The sequence below is a fragment of the Hipposideros armiger genome, unplaced genomic scaffold (assembly GCF_001890085.2).
Source record: "Hipposideros armiger isolate ML-2016 unplaced genomic scaffold, ASM189008v1 scaffold_25, whole genome shotgun sequence".
In the NCBI taxonomy this organism is placed as follows: Eukaryota; Metazoa; Chordata; class Mammalia; order Chiroptera; family Hipposideridae; genus Hipposideros; species Hipposideros armiger.
This window is the reverse complement of record NW_017731375.1, coordinates 5,249,273-5,259,130: the sequence shown is the minus strand read 5'-3', so window position 1 is coordinate 5,259,130 and position 9,858 is coordinate 5,249,273. Positions and strand designations below refer to the sequence as shown.

The window sequence follows — 9,858 nt, the reverse complement described above, 5'->3', positions numbered from 1 at the left end:
TGGAAGACTGTAAACATTAGACAGGGCAGTGGCTTCTAACTGTGATCTGGAGCCTCTCTAATAGGGCCCAGGGCTGTGTCTTGGTCACCTCTCAACGCCCAGGGCCTTGTCCAGGTCTGGCACAGAAGAGCTACTTACCACTCCGAAAAAGAGGTTCTGTGTGGGTGTCTGTGTCTGATGTTCTCCCACCAGGAAAGCTCTTCCTTATGCTGGACCTGTCCTTCCTACCCCATTGAGCCGACTTTCCTGCCTCCGAGACCAGTATTTCTAGAGGTCAGAGGCTCAGCAGGAGAGGTGACATGGTGGGCTTTGAAGCCAGATGGCTCTGGGCTCTAGTCTCGACTCTATCAGTGTGTGGCTGTGAGGCCATTGGGCCTCAGTTTTCTCATCTGTAAAATGGGCACATAATGCCTACCTCACAGGTCCCATCCAGGGAAACAATTATACTATGAATGAGTTATTATTTATTGACTGCTTGGCATGAACACAGCATGTTCTATCAGCCCCATTTTACTGGCCAGAAAACTGAGGCTCAGAGAAGAGTGACTTGCTTGAGGTCTCACAGTCAGGAAGTGCTAGAGGTGAATTCATGGCCGGAACTAATGATTTCAGGGCTCAGCTCTTTTTCACGACCCCATACGAGTGCCCAGGTTATGCTTCTATAACCTGTGCACCTGTGGATTTCCTTTTCCCCTTTCCAATTCAGCACTTAGAAGTGTCCTTGGGGTCGGCCGGGTGGCGCGTTGGTTAAGAGTTGGCTTGGAATGCCAGCTCTGAGCAGATGGACCCAGGTTCAGATCCCACATGAGGGCCAGTGACACTGCCCTCTACAACTAAGATGGTGAACAACAGCTTGACCTGGAGCTGGGCTGCCATGAGTCGCCAGCGACAGTGTAGGCTGAAGCAACTGCTGCAGTGGGCTGCCATAAGCTACCGTGTGTGGCCAGCAGCCAGCGTGAGCGGCTGGCAGCCGGTGTGAGCTGCTGTGAGCCGCTGTGAGCGGTTGTCCAATGGCCAGCGACTGATCTGCCTCTCCCGGGAAGAGCGCAATGATAATACCAACATGGGCCAGTGAAGCAACGTCCTCCACAACTAGACTGAAGAACAAAAGGACAGCAACTTGTCTGTTCCCGTTACCCCAATTCCACAGCTCTGTTCCCCTCCCTCAATTCCCCAATTTAAAAAAAAAAAAGAAGTGGCCTTGGCCTGCTCTTCAGTTATTTCTTTGACCTGGTTTTGGTGCCTCAAATAGCCACAACCTCTCTTTTCCTGTGATCAACACTCTCCCCATCCCTTCTGTCGTTTGGGCACAAGGTGGGTGCTTAGATGGCATTTGGTGACTTGAAAAAATATGGAAGGGTAGCATCTTGCCCCGCCTTCCATCCCTTCACACACACACAAGCGCACACTCTCACACACACACACACACACACACACACACATGCACACACACGCACACACACACACTCTCACACGCATGCACACACACGCACACACTCTCTCACACACACACATGCGCGCGCACACACACACACAAGTGCGCGCACACACACAAGATCACACACACGCACACACCTCATACTGCCATGCATTTGTACAAACTCACACACACGCTCACCAACTCACACTCACACTCACTCACACACCCTGCCCCTGGGCACCATGTCCTTGGTGAGTGGGGGTCCCAGGTGGGGTCTGACTGCTGGTTTTCATCACATTACAAGCCTGCCTGGGGAGCAAGGCCTCATTTAGAGACGTGGTATTAAATGGGTATGCTTTCCGCCGAAATTGTTTTTAAGCATGTACATTTCAAATCCATTTAATATCCAGCCATCGGCTGAAATCAAGTCGTTTTGTACATGTCACATACATTCTTGTTCTGGGAAGGCCTGTTTCTGCAGCCGCGGCCGCCACATGTGTGTGCCAGGGGGCAGGGCGCGGGGGCTGCAACTGCGAATGGCTTTTCCATGTGGGCGATTGTGGCCGTCAGGAAAGCATCTCACAGCAGTTTACGCTTTCTCAGTTTACCAGAGCCCAGCATCTGTTCTGAGGCGGAGCTGGGGCAGCCCGTGGCCCACCCCACCAGTGCCAGGAAGGCGCCCTCCCCGACCAGCTCTGAATCTGTAGAAAAGAGAAGAAAAAGGGGGGAGAGGGGAAGAAAAAGAGATGTTGACACATGCTCCGAAGAGGCCAAGGAATTCTGTTTACTCCTCGGTGATATTTCTGCCTTTTGTTGTGGCAAAGACCTGCTTTTACTGCATTGTTGAAACATCTTCAAAGTCTGGGAATCTGAGGGGCAGTCCAATAAAAACCTTTGTTGAGCTGCAGCGGAGAGAACCCCAAATTCAAATCAGGTCCCAGCATTGGCAGCTGGAGCTGAGCGTGGGTGGAGGAGGCCAAGGGCCCCTGTCCTGGAGATGGGAGAGGGGTGCAGAGCACTTTCTGGGAAGAGTCCAGCCAACTGCAGTGTCCCTGGGAGCACTGTGGGGCCAAACAGGTCCTGGTTCAAACCTGGGCTACACCATCCAATTCAGTGTGTTACCTCAGACCTGCCATTTTGCCTCTTTGAGCCTCAGTTTTCTCATCTGTAAAATGGGGGAGGTTCATAGCAATCTGTAAGGCTGATATAAAGATTAGAGACCAAGTGTGTCAAGTGTTTGGCACATGGGAGGTATTAATAGATTTTAATTCCTCATTTCTTGCTCATATGGAAAAATTCACTGCTGTGCCTTGGGCCCCACTTTCCACTCTAAGCTCTGGGTGTCCCACCACTTCTAGGAATGGGTAGCATTGGGCATCCCCTGTGCTTCGCACCTCACACGATGAAGGACGGCAAGTCTGTAGGTCTCTTAAAATAAGGGGCCAGTACTGTGCCCTGCCACCTGGGTACACAGGTGCCTACAACAGGCCGACGACAGGCTGACACTTTAGGACCCACTCATGTGGGACTTGAGGATGGAAGCAACCAGTCCACAGACTCAGGGGACCCCAAGAAGTGAGGCACCCGCCTTGTCCAAGCACGTCTCTGTTGTCCGCAGGCATTGTGCATCTCGGGCCCTGATCAGAGGTAGAGACGTCTCAGATGTGGCTCCCTCCAGTCCAGTCCGTCCAAGCTGAACTCTGACAGCTGCCATGGCCCTAGTTTAACCTTGGGTACTATTCAATTTGAACTGTTCCTTTTGATGTTCCGTGTTTATTAGGTCATTCAGTCAATCAGTAGTTCGACAGATGCTGAGCACCTCCCATGTGCCAGGCTTCAGACATGAAGTTCAGTCAGACCCAGCCTAGTGGGAGAGGCAGGCATGCAGCCCCAAAGGGCTGGCTCTGGTGCTGGAGCCGCCCAGGAGGGCCCCCAACGCAGCCTGGCAGGGGCCTGAACTGGGAGTGAGCAAGCCAGTCCTCTTAGAGTAGAAGACCTCTGGACGACTCACTTTTTTCTCCAGGTCTCAAAACAACACAATTGCCCAGACCTAGTAATTGGAAACTTCCTTAAGACCAGAGGGATGTGGTAAATGAGGCGGGGGGGGGGGGGGGGGGCGGACATCTAGTGTGAGTGTGCGGTTGAGGGAGGTGAGTGGAACGGAGGCGTTTCAAAGGAGATGTTGCTACCTCAAAACCCAATTCACCTGGCTGCCCAAGGGCTGCCCCACGTGGGCACTGGGGAGTCACGTGGGCAAGGTAAAGCTTTGTGCCCTTTTCAAAAGGAGAACAATGAACGGAGGTCAAAGGAGAGAGGCAGGGTGACTGGGGACACAGAGCACAGCCATCTGACCCAGTTGGGAGAGGCAAGTGGCGAAGGAAGGTGTGTGGAAGGAAATGAGCTTGAAGCTGGAACCTGAAGGTAGAGTGGATGTTAGACAAAGAGCAGCGGAAAGGCTGTTCTGGGCAGGTGTGAACAGACGAGGGGAGGCCTGGAGCAGGGGAGGGCGGAAACAGTCTCAGTGTGGCCAGAGCGTATGCAGAGAAGAGGCGCCGGAAAGACCGTCAGGGCCCAGGTCGTGGGGCCGTGTCACCGGGTCAGGGGCGGCACCGGGGCTGGCTCGATTTGCTGACGTTATGCCATTCTGGACCCTTTGTGTTCATGCCCTGCTCTACCCCATGGTGAGTCTGCTCATTGCAAACGTGAGCCACCTCTCTCTCTTGCTTAAATGCTCTACCGATCCACGGCCCTCAGCGTAAAATCCAAACTCCTTACCATGGCTTTCGAGGGTCCCCCGGGTTTTAAGACATGGGCAGGGGAGTTAAGACCTTAACCTTTAGAGCAGGTGAAACTGGGTTCCAGTCCCTACTTACGATTCGTTGCTCTTGAAGAAACTGCTGTGCCTTCCGGAGCCTCAGCTTCCTCATCTGTAAAGTGGGCACAGGAAGTGAGCTGATACCCGTGTCTCCCAGGAAGCTTCTGGTGAGTAGCAGCTCTGGCCCCTGAGAACCTCCTCATTTCCCACCTCTCACCTTTACAGCTAGTACTCGGAGATACTGGAGAGCCTGGTGCTGTTTCACGCCTGGGACCCCCTCCCTGTGCCTGATTGCCTGTCAGACTACTCAGCGGGAGAGACCCAGCTCAGGCGTCACTTCCCCTGAGAAGCCCTCTCCGACTTTCCTCCCCTTGGTTGCCCCCACCTCTGCCCTCCCTGAACCATCATAAACAGCACAGCTGCACCTTCCCTCTGGGGGACAGAGGTCTGTCTCCTTTCCGTGCTCCCAGTACCCGAGTCAGCCAGGTCCCCTTACCTCTGGAACCTCAAGGGCCTGGCACGGAGTCGGACACCCACCAATGTGACAGATGAGAACGCTGAGGCTCACTCGCACATTTCATCTGACTTGATTCCAATCGCAATTTTCTCTCCCCGGGTGGAGACCGGGATGTGGCAACCCTGAACTGGGTGCTTGTTCAGCGGCTCTTTGGCTGCTGCTGGGCTGTCGCTCAGGTCCCGGCAGGAAGGTGGACACAAAGGCCCAGTGTGGTCCGGCGAGGCGGCCCCGACCGGAGCACGTCACTCAGCCTGGTTTCTCGCTGCTCGAGTGATGACGTGTGCCATCAGGCTTGCTGCGAGCTTCAGCCTTCCATTACCTCATGGCCAGGCAACACCTCCCAGGTCATTGGCCAGACTCTTGCTGGGGGCGTCAGCTGCCCCTCCCACCAGTGCCCCCACAGGGGGCAGTAAGAATGGGAGAGTGCCGACAAGAAGTTGGGCTTCTGCCCCATGGCTGCAGGGGACCGACTCCAGGCTTCTGGGGGTAGGGGCGTTTAGTACCCAGCTGGAAAAGATCTCAGCCAACCTTTCATGTTGCTAAGAATATCTGACATTTACTCAGTGCCTATTATGTGCCAGGCTCTGGGCTGAACGCTTTACACATTTTAATCTCATTTAACTTTACAGCTCTGAGAAGTAGACAGTTACTATCCCTGTCCCCATTTTACAGATGAGGACACTTGAGGCACAGAGAGGTGAAGCAACTTGCCCAAGGTCACACAGGCAGCAGTGCTGGAGTTTGAACTGAAAGGTTGGAGAGTAGAACATGTGCTCTTTAAGTGGCTTTATGCTTCCCATTATATAGATGGGGAAACTGAGGCCAGTGGGGAAGGGACTGTCCCATGCAGCAGGATGTCAGAGAACATGTATCCCCTGATGCAAAAAAGCCCGGGTCTTTTCCTGCCTCACCTACTTGCTGCAGAAAACACAGCTCTGCCTTTTGTTAGTTTGACTCTGTGGTCACCCAGACCTGGGTTCAAGCCCAGCTGAGTGACATGGACTATGTAACTTCACCTCTAGGAGCTTCGGTTTCCTCATATGTGAAATGGCACCACCACTCCCTCTCTGTAGGCTGTGTTGGGTGAAAAGGGGTTGAGCGCACGACTTACAGGGGGTGAGCAAGCAAGTGACGCAGGGGGACAATTATTATTGCGGTCGCTCCCTCAGCTTCCATACAGGTCCAGAGGCACTGACAGCGAGAACACGAGTGCAAGAGACTAAAACCCAGGAATGGAGGCTGAAAGGCAAAAGCTCAGTAGGGAAAGCAGAACCGTCACGTTGTGAGGCCCGGAGAGGAGAGCCGTGGCTGGCAGTGTGGCTGGCGGTGTGGCTAAGCAGTGCCCTTGGTCGTCAGAGCACCCAGGTTTAAATCTAGTTCTTGGAATCTGGGCAAATTACGTAACCTCTCTGAGTCTCTGTGTCCCCATCTGCAGAATGGGACAATAATAGTGACTGCCCCCTAGGGCCATGGTTGCGAGGGTTACCTGAACTAAAGCGATTTGCACAGTGCTTGGCTTAGAGTGTGAGTATTATTACTGAGTCGACACAAACTTGTAGAGCACGGGACTTGGAGCCAGCAGGCATGTTCTGGGGATTAAATGAGATTTCAGCCTGAGCAGCCAGCAGCTAGAAGCCATTCAGATGCAAGGAATGGACATATTTCTCTTTTCTTCAAAGTCACATTAAATCTGGTTCCACATCTGTATCTATCTGGCTGGCAGGATAGTCAGTCTCAGCCCTTTAGGGATGTGGAGTGGGAGGGGCTTGCTTTTCCTAATCTCCTACAAGAATTAAGGAAACCTTATCCAGACGTGAAAATCAGGGCCGGGCACCTGGTCTCCCTCAGTTGTGCAAGGTCCCAAGAGTCTTCTCTGCTCATGGCATCTACTCCCTTGGTGCCCACCTGAGCCCTGGAAACGTCACTGGGCTTCGTAGGCCAAAGCTAGGCCAGGCCAGCTTCACAGGTGTCAGGCCTTGTGCCCCGAAGGCCCCATGGGCCAACGCTTGGCCTAGTGCTCTGTCACCATCTTGCAGTTCCGAACACTTTTTGAACAAGGGCCCTGCATTTTCACTTTGCACCGGGCCCTGCATGTCACATAGCTGTCCCTGCTCCGAGGGTCCAGCCATCTGTCATCCTCCCTGGAGACGCCACTGCCCCCGGCCTCGTGATGAGGTGGGAGGCCCCTGGCTGCTGCATATGAAGCCCACCACCCTCCACCGCACACCCACCCTCGGAAACCTCACCCTCCTTTCGTCTCTTGAACCAGACAAGCCAGTTTTTTGTGTCTCTGAATCTAAATTTCTGAAAAGAGGTCAGCCCCTTACCTCTCTCAGAGCCGGGGAAACCTCGGTCCTCTAGGGCACAAAGCTCTCCTTTCCTTCCTGAAAGGGAAAAGGGGGGAAACCCTCTCTCTCCTTCATGGCCAGCCTCCTTGAACCCCTCACATAGCTCATCCATCCATCAGGAAACAGTCCCTTGAGTGCGGGGCAGGTAGTAACTTCCAGCCTGAGGCTGGTGCGCATTCTTGTTCCCATTTTACAGATGAATGAACTAAGGCCCAGAGAGGTTCAGAGACTTGCTAAAGATCACACAGCCTCCCAGCTTCCTACTCTTCTCAATGTTTCCATAGACGTGGTCAGAGAGGGGAGGAGGTGGGGGCATAAGTGGGCAAAGTTATGGTTGATGTAACTCTAAATTAAAAGCCTTGGCTCAGTTTATAACCCAGAGAAATCTAGACTATTACCTAATACTATACAACAGACACCATCTTAAGAGTTTAACACTCATGTCTCATTTGTACACATGAGAAAACTGAGGCTTGTAGAAGCGCAGAACCATGCCCAAGGTTGCACAGAGCTAGGGACTTAGAGGCTGGGCAGGTGTCGTGGGTTGCAACCCAAGGAGGGGGCCCAAACCTCCGCTCGCTCGCTCGTGAGCAGGGGGACTGCAAAGTGCTTTTTCCTCCCAGCTCCGTCCTGCTCTGCAGGCGGGAAGGGCCACGTGGGAGCCCAGAGGTGCTCAGAGGATGGTTTCCATTTTCCAGCCGTGGTCTGACCACTCATGTTTTTGAAAATTAAAAATTAAATCTTGGCTTTGACCCGAGAGCAAAGACATGGTACTCTGCTCTTGGAGGCCTGCCCGCTCACCCTTGTGAATTGGGGGTTCTGCGTTGTGAAGGAAACAACGACTTCAGCTGCCAAAGAGTAGGTCATCCTCCCCACAGCCCTGGAACCCAAGAGTTATTGCTGTGAGCGAGAGCTGGGCGGCTGGGGCCTGGCGTTGATGGATATGAAGGCCCTGACATTCCGGGGTCTTCCAGAAACTCTCCACAGGAGCAGGACGGGGCTGTCTGCTGCCAGGGGTTTGCCAATGGACAACGTGGTCAGGACCTCGAGGACAGTGCTACTCAGATGAGAGCCTGCAGCAGGGGCCAGAGGGATATAGCTTCTGCAGGAACCTTCCAGTGACTGATACTTCCTTCTCCCTCTCCCTGAACTGTCATCAAAAGACAGACCTCTGTTTGCTCACCCCTTCTTGGTCTCCCTGCTCCCCCGTCTTGTTCCCCTCACATAGTCACTGTGCCAGCAGGAGGCTCCCACCACATTTCTGGTGCAAAACCTTCAGGGGTCCTGATACCCTTGAGGATTCGGCTGTGACCTGACTCTCTCCAGCCTCATCTTCTGCCACCTTTTCCACAAGAGCCAAACCATGGGAAGTTCCCCCAATATTTCATGATCTCACCCACCTCTCGGCCTTGGCTTCTTCTGCCCCTCTGCCTAGAATACCCTTCCTGCTTCTTTGCTGGGTAAAGTCATGCTCACATGTCCCAACACTCAGCGATCTTCCTAGATGTCTTCCTCAAGCTGGGAACAGTCTGAGCTGGTCTCCCCACTAGATTTGGGGCTCCGAGATGACAAGGCCTCGTCTTTCTAGGTTCTGTGTCCCAGCGCCCCAGCTCCATGCATTTGTCAAATTACAACAAAATGAAAAGAAATTTTTGTGCATCTCCCAGGACTCCAGGCTAGCTCGCACAGAATTTAAAAGCGCCAGAAATAGAAAGCGAAGAAGAGAAACCCCACTCTGAGATCAGAATCTAATTGATACTTGTGTTGTTCGAGAACTATTTCTTGAGCACATTTGGTGTGGTCCAGGCTCAGTATGGGACTCCGGGCTCGATACTGGGTTTTTTTGTTGCTGGATATTATTATGTCAGGTGCAAAAGAGACAAGGCTTCCTGGATGTCACAGATGAGAAGGGGAGAGACAGTCAACAAGCCAGTGAGCAAATAACTGCGATTACAAACTGGGGCAAGGCACCAAAGGGGTAGAGCCTGGGCGGTAAGAGACTGAAGGGCCTGCATGCACCGTGGGGCTGACCTTGACATTGGTATTTTCATGAGGTCACATCTTTGGGAGCATTACAGCTGGACATATCACACAACCCTGGAGAACACTGCAAAGGAATGCTCTAAGCCTCCCCGTGGGTGCTGGTGATGAGAAGAGGGAAGCTCCCCAGACCGCTGCCGTACCTGGGGTGGGGGCAGTCCAGCTCAGTGGTTAGAAGCCCAGCTGCACTGCGCCATAGAACTACCGGTAACCTTAGATAACTTCCTTGAACATCCTCCACCTCCCTTTTCTGAACTGCATATAAAGGGGAAACTAGGACATAGGGTTGGCACGAGATTAAATGAGTTAATGAATGTCAAGTACTTGAACAGTGCCTGGCACGTACAAGGCTTCAGCTATTACCGCTTTTATTATTAATAACCAGCCCTCAGCTGGCTGGGGAACTGCCCGTGTCCCGCCAGCAGGGAGAGACCGATGCACGGAAAGGCCCCGAGCCTCAAGGTCCTTCTGACACATCCACCGCAGTTGGACATCGGGCGTCCAGGGTGCCCTTGGCGTGTTGTGCCCAGAAGCTGGTTCCCCAGGGAAAAGCCTCGCTGAGATTTATTGGGTACATGGACAGGTAAATGTACCTGTTTATTCCTTCTTTCCCTCCAGCGTTTCCACCAGGGACGCTTGGGTGCCGTAATGGAAACTGAGGTTTATAGTCTCATTAAACTCACACAACCTGATCCTATCTGCATCCAGCTATCAAGCT

At 53.1% G+C, this 9,858-nt stretch overlaps 1 long non-coding RNA gene across 1 annotated transcript; it reads right to left on the bottom strand.

Annotated features, from left to right (window-relative positions):
* Nucleotides 1-2,026: 2,026 nt before the first annotated feature.
* LOC109379388 (uncharacterized) lies at nt 2,027-5,017 on the bottom strand. Its single transcript, XR_002123184.1, has 3 exons — nt 4,732-5,017; nt 4,294-4,347; nt 2,027-2,121 (listed from the first exon to the last, which is right to left on the bottom strand). It is a non-coding gene; the product is annotated as an uncharacterized LOC109379388 (long non-coding RNA).
* Nucleotides 5,018-9,858: the final 4,841 nt, after the last annotated feature.